The 11,942-nt window shown below is 38.8% G+C and overlaps 1 protein-coding gene across 1 annotated transcript in view; it reads right to left on the reverse strand.

The window, feature by feature from the left end:
- MAPK4 (mitogen-activated protein kinase 4) overlaps positions 1–3,819 on the reverse strand; it is a 208,451-nt gene extending 204,632 nt beyond the window's left edge. Inside the window, exon 1 of the mRNA XM_063639964.1 lies at positions 3,766–3,819. The gene's annotated coding sequence lies outside the window, so the exon portion shown is untranslated. The remainder of the gene's footprint in view (positions 1–3,765) is intronic.
- Positions 3,820–11,942: the final 8,123 nt, after the last annotated feature.

The raw sequence follows: 11,942 nt of genomic DNA on the forward strand, positions 1-11,942 counted from the left end.
GCACGTGTATTTGTTAAATGGGGCATCTCTATTTGAACACCAATTTTAATCAGAGATTGTGTCAATAGCAAGGGCCTAATCCAAATCTCTCCCAGAATGCAAAGGACCCTGCAGCTTCAGGGAGGGGCCGCAGAGGGAGCCCCAGATGGGAGGGTCAGAGATGCAGGGCTCTGCTTCTGACCTAACCTTGGGTAAGTCATGTCCTCTCACCAGGACTCAGTTTTATTATCTGTACAATGAGGGGTACTGGACTAAATTATCTCCAAAGTCCTGCCCAGCTGCAAATGTCTTTGAGTATTATGTTTGGCTTTTTCACCACTCTTTGGATCTGTGAAAGGCATTTCACTGTCTTTTTTCTATTGTTTTACTTGTTGGAAAAATGGATTAGTCATGTGAAAGTCAGAAAAATAAATATTTTGGAGCTATGAGCTGAACCCCTTGAAAATGGTGCTGATATCAGAAAATGGCTTTGGTAGAGCAATAGCTCCTAACTTTGATATGTAGTGCCTGCCTTTGAAAGCCTCATCATTTTAATTATCATAATTTAACATTTAATATCCAAATTTTAGATGAAATGAATAATGCCATATTGACCATTCTTATAAGCAGAGCTTTCCATAGGTACCTGATTATTTCCTAAGATAGATTTCCTGAAAATGGGGGTGTAGGGTCAAAGGTAAAAATTTCTAGGGGAAACCTCTCCCCTTATCTCTCCACTCCTCCCTCCATACTCCTTTTAGCCTAGCCAAGGAGGTCAAGGGGGATCTGCACTGTCATATCCTAGATCACCAACAGGCCTTGTTTTCCCAGTCAGCACACGTGGCTGGAGAGAATTGCTATGCAGTCCCATCTCTCTCTTTCTTTCTCCGGAGCTGCTCTCTCCACCTGCAATTGGACCCAGGGCTACTGCCCATCATAGGTCTAGAGCCTAAGTGGCCCCTATTCTGACTCCTCCCTTCAATAGGGGCAGCTATCATTCCTCTTGGGTTCAGGATTAGAGGTCCCTCATGGAGCAGCTTATATCCCGCATGGGTTCAAGGCTATATAGGCCCAATTAGTTTCCTGAAAAGGAGCACTCCATGTGAACCAGCACAGGTCCTGGAGTTCGAATCTCAGCTTTGGAGCCAAAACCTCTCCTAATAGCAAGGAGTTGCTTTTCCTCACCTTGCTTCCTTTGTGCATTTCTCTCCTGTGGGTGATACATGGAGAGGAAAGTGTTCTGGGCTCACACACCATTTGTCTACATCTGGGTCTCATAGCCAAATGCTCAATCTCCAACAAAAGAGATTTAAGGCTACTTATAATTTTTTTGCCCGGTTCTATAATGAGCATTTATTATTTTATAAAAAGAAAAAGTTATTCCTTAAAAAAAAGCCCTATAATTACTCCCAACTGATCATTTTCCCCAACTCTACATTTTTAGAGGAACCAGAATGCAAGCCGTTGCTCCCTGACTGACTTGCTTTGTGTATCGGATCAGGTATACGATTAATAATGGATGGTATTTAGACGATAAAGATTTTCAAATGTGTAAATAAGTTGTACTTGGTTTTGTTAGAAATGGAATGAAAAGGAGAAAAGCCTGAGGAGAGAATGCATTTAGGAAAAAGATAAGGAACAGAGAGTGGAGCTCTCTTCTCAGGGAGTGTATGTCCCTTTCATGCAATAACTTTTAGATGCTCAGGGAGAAGAGGCTGGGAAACCAAAGTCTAGCCAAGAGCCATCATGGTGGCCCTCAGACTCAGAGCCATTCATCCGAAATCATTAAGTGCCTTGGCAGGTGGGTAAAGTGCTTGCTCTGAAATTAATTTGCATTTTTACTGTGTCACTCTAGTGACTTTCTCCACCCCTCTGTAAAATTCTCTGCCCTAGTTACCTAAATCTGATCAGCATTTGCATGATTGAGCCCTGGAGGCTCTTCAGCCTTGGTCCCTGGAACAGGAAGAGAATTCAGCAGAGGGACGACAGCAGACAAAGGCAACTGCAGCCTTGAACCAGTAGGATGCTGGGAGACACTATTCTGGAAAGTGCTTCTCCTACTCAACTCAAGTGCTACAGTCCTGAGGCTATTTCATTGAGATTGGCCCTCTCTAATGATTAGATTTTTGGCTTACAAAGGAAGTACTTTTTGAACTGTCAAAAGCCTCAGGGTAGTAACCACTAAAGTGAGTTTGGCTGAGTTCTCTGTGCAGAGTTTGTTCATAGGAGAGAAATTGGAAGTTTTTTGGGTTGTTGGCTTGCTTAAATGCTTGAAGGAAAATGAACTACTAGGAAGGTTTAAAGGAGTTCTAAATTTTGTGTTTGTTTAGACTGCTGCCAGATCACCCATTGAGAAATAAAGAACAGTCAGGGTTGAGTAATTCTTTTCTCAGGCACACTGTTGAATCAAATAGTCCTTAACAAAGGAAATACATTTTTTACATTGTTGAACTATTATCAGCCCAAATATTAACCCTTATTTGCATAATTTTGTGTTCTGAATCAGATCATTGATGTGTTACCTCTTTTAGTCTTCTCAACAGTCTTATAAGGTGAGCAGTGCACATAAGGAAATTGAAGGCTTTTGCATTTTTGCAGATAAGGAAATTGAGGGCTTACAGTCAAGTTAAGCTGTAAAGCTGAAACCAAAAGCTGGGACCTCAGACTCCCAGAACAGGGTCCTCCTGGATTGCTGGGGATGACCAAAATCCCGCACACACTCAACTTCCTTGATGTCAGTGGTAATGGTTAGAAGCACTGAACTTGGATAACATTTGTTTTAAACACAACCTTACACAAACAATAAGTCATTATCAAAACGAGTCCGAGAAGTTCAGCTAAAACGCTGATGGAGATTGACTCACTTTCATAGGAAGATAGGCTGAAATGATTATAACTATTTAGGCTCAATGGGAACAGACTGAAGGGGATTAATGAAGGAAATTTGGCTTTCATTTCAACATTAGAAACCAGATGTGGGCTAGGCACAGTGGCTCAAACCTGTAATCCCAGCACTTTGGAGGCCAACATGAGAGGGTCACCTGAAGCCAGGAATTCAAGATGAGCCCATGCAATGAAGTGAGGCCCCGTCTCTACAAATAAAAAATTAAAAAATTAGCCTGGTTGTGGTGGCACGTGTCTGTAGTCCCAACTACTTGGGAGGCTGAAGCAGGAGGATCACTTGAGCCTAGGAGTTCAAGGCTGCAGTGAGCCATGATCATGCCACTGCACTCCAGCTTGGGCAACAGAGTGAGACCCTGTCTCTAAAAAAAAAAGAAGAAGAAGAAGAAGAAAGAGAGAAACTAGATATGACCTCTTTGAAAGTTGGGCGACGTTTTAGCACAAGCACAGAGTCGTGAGATTCATTATCAACTGAGGTAACCTTGCCTCTTAAGAGCTAGAGAAGATTTTGCTCAAACACTCCACAGCTGGTAGAAAGTCTAAGCTCTTTGCCCATTTTTGCAAATTCCCAGAGGCTCATGTCCTCATGGTCACCTCTGGATCTAATTCCTTTCTTTCGATGAGTTACTTGAGTTTATGAACTTTATACTCTTCCACACTGGATCCACCCAACCTGATAGAGAATGTAGTGTATTTCTTTGATTTTCTTCACCCCACTGCTACCAAGATAGCAACAAAACATAAACAAAAATTTTATCATAAAGGCCCGTATTAGTCTATTTTAACACTGCTATCAAGAACTTCTTGAGACTGGGTAATTTATAAAGGAAAGAGCTTTAAGTGACTCACAGTTCCTCATGGCTGGGGAGGTCTCAGGAAACTTACAATTGTAGTGGAAGGGGAAGCAGACACCTTCTTCACAAGGCAGGGGGAGAGTGTGTGAAAGAGGAACTGTTAAACACTTATAAAACCATCAGATCTCATGAGAACTCACTCACTATCACGAGAACAGCATGGAGGAAACCGCCCCCATGATCCAATCACCTCCCTCCCTCAATACGTGGGGATTACAGGTCTCTCCCTCCTGTAATCCCCCCACACGTAGGAATCAATTCGAGATAAGATTTGGGTGGGGACGGACAGCCAAACCATATCAAGGCTTTCGTTTGTACAGCAATTTTTGGGAAAACCAAAAGTATTTAAATTGCAGAAACACAATGTTAAATTGCATAGTAGACCTCCCTCTTCGTAAAGGTCATTTTGGCCACTGCGCCAGTAGATATCTCACTGGCTGGATTCCCTGCATATATGGTGTCCCAGCCTGTGTCAACTGACTAAATTCCTCTTTCTCCTTCAGTCTCTTTTCCTTTCCCCTCCCCTGTCCCCATCAGATTGCCCCCAGGAATTCCAAATTCCTCTTGTTATTTATGGAGACCTGCACTGCAACTCTCTTCTGCCCATGCTCCTTCGCCCAGCACCAGGCCCAAATCAAAAGCCATTATTGTGCTCAGATGAAAAACAGGGCTCATTACCATATCAGCATGGAAGACTGGCATGGAAGACCCTGGCCCCTTTGACTGTCATAGCATCCATACTCCTTGAAGGCAGTTATGATTTTAAAAAGCATTTTCTCCCTTTCTTACAATATTATATTCTCAAAATATCAAGGAGTCCCGGAAGGTTTTAGACTCAGGAAGTTGGGAGTTAATGATTACCTTGAGCATCCCTAAGGTGGTCAGGCTCATATATGGCCCCAGGCATGGCCTGTTAATGGTATTTCCAGGCACTGCTTCAGGGCTCAATGGACCGCAGGGTTGTCTCCACAGAGATTCTCTATTCTTATCTTGTTACAGGAACTACACCTGAAGATGAATGGGTAACTGTGTGATGGGGGTGGAGAATATAGGGAATTTTATTTTCTTGAGGAAAATGGTTCTCAATATGCAATGAACCCTCTTAACCTATTAGGGACTAATCGGAAGTTAATTAGGGTAATTATATAGTGAGACAGTATGTGTGAAACAAGCCCAAAAGAGTGAAAAAAATTAGACATCATATCCATTTATCACACGAGATACTTCACTTTTTATCTTATAAAAGTAATTTGAAAATTCTAGTTTTTAATTTTCATTATAGCTGAGTTCTGAAAGTGTGAAAATATTAACGAGAAGAAAGAAGTTATTTAAGCAGGAAATGCCCCAATACACTGTCATCTAGAAATATTAAACCAAAAAACTTAAGCTGCTAGCTTCAGAATCTTATTTTTAAAAGTTTATTGTTCATAGTCCAAGAACTTATTTATTTATTTTATTTTATTTTATGTTATTTTATGTTATTTTATTTTATTTTTGAGATGGGGTCTCGCTCTTTCGCCCAGCCCGGAGTGTAGTGGCGCAATCTCGGCTCACTGCAAGCTCCGCCTCCTGGGTTCACGCCATTCTCCTGCCTCAGCCCCCCGAGTAGCTGGGACTACAGGTGCCCGCCACTGCATTCCTATGCAGTATTTGAGACATTGAGTAAATATGTTAAAGTGAGAGTCAGAGCCTTTACTTGATCCAGTCTGTCTCCCCAGTTAAGGTCTATACTAACAAAATCATATCATAATGATCAATTTCAATGTCTTTTATTAACTTTGTCAGTAAAAATTAGTAGAATTTTTTCTGTGCTGTTACTATGATTATAGCTAATATGTTGAGTGCCTCCTAGATGCAATATTAGATGCTTTACATGTATAGGCTGTCTTTTTTATCTTTAAAATTTTTATTATGAAAAATTTCAAAAACACACCACAGCAGAGCCTGCCATCCGCTGTACAAAAACATCAGCCTCCTGTTCTTTTTTATGCGTTCCTTGCAACATGTTTAATGAATTATTTTAAAGTAGATCTCAAGCATCATATTTCATCTATAAATACTTTCATCTATAAATACAATGTGTATCTGTAAGAGATAAGAACTTTAAAAACCTTAACCCTGAAACTATGTCACAACCAACAACATTTACGATCATTCCTCAACATCATCTAAAAGTTCATGTTCAAGTATTCCTGACTGTTGAAAAAAATGTCTTTCATAGTTGGTATGTTCAACTCAAGATCCAAATAAGTTCTGTACATTGCATTTTGCTAACATGTCTCTTTTAACTCACAGCAGTTCCCTCTTTTTGTGTATGCCATTTTTTTTTTTAGTAAACTGGGTAATTTATTGTGCAGTTTAGAATTTCCCATGTTAAGGCCTTGACTGACTGCATCTTTGTGGTATTGCTGACCGTGTGCCACTACCTCCTGTATTTCTTGGGTGAATCTAAAACTTGATTGGAATTAGGCTCAATTCCAATTTTTAGGCTCAATCTGAGGGAGGGGCAAGAATACTTCCTGGGAAGTGGTCTGTGTTCCCTATCACGTTATACCCAGAATGCACTTAATGACTGGATGTCCCACTTAGCGATGCTGAGGTTGATCAGTGGGTTCAGGTGAAGCTGGATCCTCATCCATTCTGGGGTTCTCTATCTGCCTTTCACCTGAATGATTTTTAGCAACCATTGATGAGCAGGGCCTATATCTACCATTTTCTTAAGGTTGAAAATTTTGATTTTTCTAATTCTGTTGTTCCTGCAATGATTAGCTATGATTCATTTATAAAGGAGAATTTTCCTCATAAACTCTTTGCTTTCCCTAAAAATCAAGATAAATCTTGAAAGAGAATAAATGCTTGATTCTCTTCATATTTATCCATTCTCAGTATAATGAGTTGGTACCCAAGCAATCTCCAAAGATGACCAATGATGCTTTTACTTTTTATTATTATAAGTCTGTGGGAATTGCATAGATTTTATGTGTTTGAAACCATTGCATTTATTTTTCTTTTTGATGAACAAATGCTCCACCTTTGACTAGTGAGAGCCCTTTGAAATTGGCTCCTCTGTCATTTTGACATGATCCTAGAAGTCTTATAGAGTAGATATATTTCCAAAATCCTGAATGTTAAACGCATTTTTGTAAATTTTAGAGTTACAGTGTCATAGAGTTGAAAAAATCTTAAGAATTGTTTAGTCTCCCACACAAATGAAAAGTCCTTTCTCTGTTATCCTTGTCTTAAGGTTGTGGAGCCTGTGAAAATAGTGGAAACTCCCTAGCTTATGACGCAGGGTCTGTCATCTATGGGATATTCCATTTGTCAGGAAGGATATTCAGTCTGCTTCCGACTCCCACCAGAAAGGGCGTAATTATTTTATTTTGTGGATGCTGTAATCTAATAATATAGGTGGAAACAACATTAAGTTTTGGGGAAATCAGGTTACATGGTGGGACCAAACCAAGCTTTCATTTAACTAAAACCCCCTTTTCAAAATGAGTGTATACAGTGAAATAGTTCAAACAGTAGAGTAGAATGTAAAATGAATGTTAGGTTTCCACCTCCACCACCAGGCCTACTTTCCAGAAGTTATCATTGTTAGTTATTTTTTATCTTTCCAGAAGGTTTCTGTATACATAAGCATATATAGTATTTTTTTAAAACAAAAAGGATCACACTCTACTTTTTTATTGCACTGTTTCTTTTTAACATAATAACTTGGATATCTTTTCATATTAGGACATATAGATCTACCATAATGTTCCCAATGGCTGCAAAGGTATTCTATCTGTGAAGATGCTTCTTAATTGACTTAACCAAAATCTTATTGATTAACTTGTATACATCTTTGAGTAGTTTTGTTAGTACATCCTTAGGATAAATTCCTGGAATTCTGATTACTTAGTAAAAGTTCACGTTTTAGATCGATAGGTATTACCAAATTATCTCTAAAAAAGTTTACAAAATGTGTCTTTACATCATGCTTTCTCTGGTGCTAACACTGGAAATGACAAAATCTTTTAATGTTTGCCAATCTGTAGGTGAAAATGACATCTCATTTTATTTTGCGTTTTTATCTTGAAATAAAGCTGACAATTTGTATTTCTTTTTCTGTAAATTTTATATTCAAATTTTTCTAGTAGGTTTTTTGTTTGTTTGACCTATTGATTTTTAATCCTGTTTGTATTTTAAGAAAATAAATTATTTGCTTTCTGTATGCATTGCAATTGTTTTTTCCCAGGTTTGCAATAGTATTTTAACTTCATGATGTTTTTTTGAAAAGGTGAAGTTTGAGGTTTTATGTCATAATAGAGGAGGAATTCCTATTCTGAGATTATATGTAAACAATCATCCATATTTTATTCTGTCAATTTTTGTAATTTCATTGTATACACTTTAATACTGGACCCTTCTAAAAATATGTGTGAAGTGGGGATCTAATTTTAAAACATAATTGTTTAAGTAATTCATCATATCACTCCAGTGATATGAAATGACACCTTATTTTCATGAAATAAAAACATTTCCAGACTCAGAAAGTTTACCAACCACAGACCCTCTCTGAAAGAATTACCAAAGAATATTCTCCTTCAAGAAGGAAAATTAACCCAGAACACAGTAAAGGGATGGAAGAAGTAATGCTACACAAACAAAAAGTAATCCATATAATAAGCATTGCTTATAAAATATTATCTTAAAAAATAATTCGGTCTAAAACTCTGGATAATAACATGGGTGAGTGTGTGTAAGCTTTCAGCAGCAGTGAAAAATAAAATCATATAATGTTCTTGTCATGTCTCAGGGAAAATATGTGGTGATTAGTTTCAGGGTTTCTGAGAGTATAAACTTAAGTATTCACATGACAACTTTAAAGATAATTAGGCGTACTACAGTGGCTAAAATTTAGAAGTCTGGCAATACCAAGAGTTGGCAATGATGTGGAAGAATAAGAATGCTCTAGCACTCCAGCCTGGATGACAGAGCAAGATCCTGTCACTAAAAAATAAATTTTAAAAAAGGAATCAGACATTTGTTGGAGGAAGTATATACTATGACCACCTTGAAAAACAGTTTGGATGTTATCTGCTAAAGTTGAAGATTCTCATATCCTGTGACCGAGCACTTTTACTCCTAGGTGTGTGTGTGTGTATATGTATATTAATATAACTCCAAGAGAAACCTGAGTACCCAGGCACCAAGACACATATACAAGAAGGTTCATAGTAGCAATGTTCTTCATATTCAAAAATCAGAAATAGTTGGGCACAGTGGATCACTCCTATAATCCCAGAACTTTTAGGATTGCTTCAACTCAGGAGTTTAAGACCAGCCTGGGCAACATGGCGAGACACCACGTCTACAAAAAATTAAAAAAAAAAAAAATTAGCCGAACCTGTTGGCCTGTGCCTGTAGTCCCAGTTACTCGAGAGGCTGAGGAGGGAGCGTTGCCTGAACCTGGGAAGTGGAAGTTGCAGTGAGCTGAGATCGTGCCACTGCACTCCAGCCTGGGTAACAGAGCAAGACCCTGTGGCAAAAACAAAAAAGCCAAAAACAGAACAATAACAACAACAAAACCAGAAATAACCAAAATAATCACCAACAGAAAAACAGAAAACACATTGCATTACGTTTAAACAAAAAAATGCTAAATGGCAATAAAGGTAAACTATGGCAACATGCCTTCAGCCTGAATGAATCTTAAACCATGCTGCAAAGTGCTAGAAATTGATTACTATAAAAATGTGGATGGCGGCTGCCTCTGGGGAGAGGAAAGAGGTTGTGATTTGGAAGGTGTAAGACACATGTGAAATGTAACACATCATTATAAAGCAAATGCCCCGACACCATAATCCAGACCCACAAGTAGAACATTGCCAGTGACCTGGAAGCCCTTACGTATGCCTTCCTAAGCAAAAGAGCCTCAAGAAAGATTTTCAAATATATCAGTAATTTCCCCAAATAAGAATGAATTAAACTCATTTATTAAAGTACGTATCAGTTGAGGGAGACTCGACGTCTCTATAACACTGAGTCTTCCCATGTAAGAACTAGCAGTATTTTCCCTTTAATCAAGTCCTTATGATTTCTAGTAGAATTCTAAAGTTTTCTTCATTCTCCCAAGTCATTCCCATGGGGTTGTTCATCTTGCACTTGATTTCTGTTTGTTTGGTATGTTGTTTTTCCACATGCCTAAGGAGAGTAGTTGCCATTTATTCCTGGTGAACGTTAAGCTTTTGGTTTGCATCCGTGACTCCCATCTGTGCTGCTTCTCTCATATCTCTATCTGCACACAAATCTCTGATATTAAATGGTGGCTCAGACAGAGCCAAAAGCAGAGCTCTGCAGCACGCTGGAAAGATCCCGTTCTAGACAAACACATGACCTATTCATCAGGAGTATTTAAGAATAGTTGTATAAACACCTGTAACTTTAACCACACTATTTAGGATCTGTTATTTTTTCATCTTGTCTTCAAGAATATCATGGAATCAGTTTTTGAATTATATATATATATATCTATATTAAAATATATTTTTCAATAGTTTTTGGGGAACAGGTGGTGTTTGGTTACATGGGTAAATTATTTGATTTCTGAGATTTTGGCACACCCAAGCAGTGTCTACTGTACCCAATGTGTAGTCTTTTATCCCTCACCTGCCTCCCATCCTTTTCCCCAAGTCCCCAGAGTCCATTATATCATTCTCATGCCTTTGTGTCCTCATAGCTTAGCTCCCACTTATAAGTGAGAATATATGATGTTTGGTTTTCCATTCCTCAGTTACTTCACTTAGAATAATGGCCTCCACTTCCATCCAGATTGCTGTGAATGCCATTATTTCATTCTTTTTTATGGCTGAGTAGTATATATGGAAACAATTTAAAGTGCCTTTCTAAAATCCAAATAAAGTACATTTCCTTTATTTCATTGTTAAGTAAACCTAGGGGGAGTAAGAAAGATCTGGAATTACCTTGACTTGACTTATTCTTAAAGACTCCTAGGCCAGGCACAGTGGTTCAATGCCAGCACTTTTGGAGGCCAGGGTGGGAGAATCACTTGAAGCCAGGAGTTTGAGACCAACCTTGGCAACATGGCAAAACCCCAACTTTACAAAAAAAAAAAAAATCTAAAAGTTAGTTGGGCATGGTGGAGCATGCCTATAGTCCCAGCTACTCAGGAACACTGAAGCAGGAGGATCGCTTGAGCCTGGGAAGTTGAGGCTGCAGTGAGCTGTGATTGCACCACTGCACTCCAGTATGGGCTACAGTGTGAGACCCTGTCTCAAAGTAATAATAATTTGTACTGGCTTCTATAGCCATTGTTTTCTAAGTACCTGTGAACCATCCATTAAATAATCCTGGGAGCAGCATGAAGCTTACCCACCCATATTTTCCAGAATTGACTCTCTATGTCAGATTAGATTATTGTTACTAACACCCTTACTCCCTGTATTAGGATAATATGTCCCTGACTTTTGAGGTGTCTGCTATGGCCTGACAATCTTAACTGCCTAGGGAGTAACTCAGTTGGGAAGTAGGAGCTCTTAATTCCTCACCTATCTTGGGCTTCAGGGACTAAAGCATTGTTTATTCCACTTGCTCCAATTTTATTTTCTATCTCCTTGATAAAAGTGGCAAGAAAAGGGAAGCTACATCTGATTCCCATCATTTGGCCATAGTATGTTAGCTACCTCAAGCAATTGAATCTTATTCTCTCACTGACTGATAGAAGGAAATTTAAGATGCTTCCATTTTTGTGGTTTTTCTTATTCTTCCCAATTTCAGCAGCCCATCACTGACATTTGTTTCCGTAAGCAAGAGAGACTATTTTAAAAGTCCAAGTTGTTAATTTCAGTCTGTTTTGACATGAACTGTCTAAGCCGTGTGTGTGTATGTGTGTGTATGTGAAAACACACAGTTTCTGAGAATCCTTAATTCATGTCCTTAGAGAGACTTGGCTTCAGGATAATTTTTAGATTGTAAACGTGGGCTCACTGATGTAGCGGCAGAGGGGAGAGTCCTTACCCTGGAGCACAGTTCGGATTTGCACACTCCTCTGGGCATTCATTTTGTGTTTGTCACTAATGGCAAAGGAGGTGAACCAAACATTTTATAGTGAACCTCCGACAGGAACAACTTGTTCTTTAAATTCAGAAGCCAAGAAACTTTCAATAGAATTGGTTTAGAGGGACCGGGTGGTTGTTTTTTTGT

This window comes from Symphalangus syndactylus, chromosome 1 (genome assembly GCF_028878055.3).
Source record: "Symphalangus syndactylus isolate Jambi chromosome 1, NHGRI_mSymSyn1-v2.1_pri, whole genome shotgun sequence".
Classification (NCBI taxonomy): domain Eukaryota; kingdom Metazoa; phylum Chordata; class Mammalia; order Primates; family Hylobatidae; genus Symphalangus; species Symphalangus syndactylus.